This window comes from Elephantulus edwardii, unplaced genomic scaffold, assembly GCF_000299155.1.
Source record: "Elephantulus edwardii isolate Elephantulus edwardi_28Jun2011 unplaced genomic scaffold, EleEdw1.0 scaffold00003, whole genome shotgun sequence".
NCBI lineage: Eukaryota > Metazoa > Chordata > Mammalia > Macroscelidea > Macroscelididae > Elephantulus > Elephantulus edwardii.
Window position 1 is genome coordinate 31,441,207 of NW_006399753.1, and position 1,563 is coordinate 31,442,769.

Genomic DNA, 1,563 nt, shown 5'->3' on the forward strand with positions numbered 1-1,563 from the left:
GCAATTTGTTTTTTAACTCCCTGCCTGCTGGTACCAAGAGTGTTGATTGTGGAGCCAAGCAAACTAAAGATGTTAACAATCTCAATCTTTTGCTGCTGCCAATCAGACCAGTGGTGAGAATCTTTGTTTCCTTGATGTTGAGCTCCATAATGAAGGCTGTAGTACTTGACCTTCTACAGCAAGTGCTTCAGACCTCCTTAGTTTCAGCAAGCAGGGTTGTGCAATCTCCATAATGCAGATTGTTGTTGAGTCTTCCTCCAATCCTGATACCACTTTTCTACTCATAGAGCCCAGACTCCTGGATAATCTTTTCTGCATACAGATTGAAAAGATATGGAGATAGGACACATCCCTGACATACACCCTTCCCAATTTTGAACCATGCAGTGTTTCCTTGCTCTGGTCTAACAACCGCCTTCTGGTCCAAGTATATGTTTCACATAAGCACAATCAAAAGTTCTGGGATTCCCATTCTTTTCAGAGTCAGTCACAGTTTTTTGTCATCCACAGAGTCAAAGCATTGCATAGTCAATGAAATACAAATAGACATTTCACTGGCACTCTACTTTCAGCAAAGATCCCTCTAATATTAGTTATAATATCCCCAGTACCATGGCTTCTTCTAAACCCAGCCTGCACGTCTGGTAGTACTATTGATATGCTGTTCCAGTTGTTTTTTGGATAATCTTTAGCTGAATTTTGCTGCACAAACTTAGGTTTACAAAAATCAAGCCTATAAAACCCAGATGCTTAAGAAATATTGAAATTTGCTCTTGAGAAGAGAACCCCATTTTAAGATGTTTGAACACATTCTTTCTCCTGCTGGATGTTTTCCTTTAAAGGAAAGTGTTATATTTCCCCCCTTAAATATTACTTTTATTTAGTTTTGGTCTGTCAAACTTCTCCACTTTGTACAAGTCTGGTTTATCATTCATCTTGCATGAAGGCTTGATGATCCTTTAAAGGCCAAGCCTTGTACTAATCTTGCCTCTCACTCAAGCAAGGTTGATATTTCCATCCAGTACCATGCAATTATCAAGAATAGGTGTCTTAATAGATGACCTTAAAAATTCTGCCTCTTTTGAGATTCTAGAACTATATATTTTAATAGGAACTAAAATATGCCTAACTTGTAACTATCACCTTTGATATTTCTCAGGTTAAGTGTGACCATGTTAGTAGGATGAAATCTTTACTCCCTGTAGGAAGTCACATTAAAGTAGCTTTTCTAAAATTCATTATTGTATCAGATTAATTCATTTTGCAAATAGATAAAACTTCATGTTATTTTTATTGCTTTTTAGTCTACATAATTTTAAAATACGAAACAAATTACATGGCTTATTTGATATGAGGAAGTTTCCATTCTCTGTCAGTATAACATTTTTTAAAAGCCTTTAATTATGCACACCCATGTTTACTGCTGCTTTGTTCACAATAGCCAAGAGCTGGAAACGACCCAAGTGCCCATCAACAAACTAAGGGGTAGAGAAGCTGTGGTATGCACAACGGAATACTATGCAGCACCGAAAAACAAAAATGAATGAAATATTGTACAAAAGG

General features: G+C 36.8%; 1 pseudogene; it reads right to left on the reverse strand.

Annotated features, from left to right (window-relative positions):
• Positions 1 to 792: 792 nt before the first annotated feature.
• On the reverse strand, positions 793 to 935 carry LOC102874352 (annotated as a pseudogene).
• Positions 936 to 1,563: the final 628 nt, after the last annotated feature.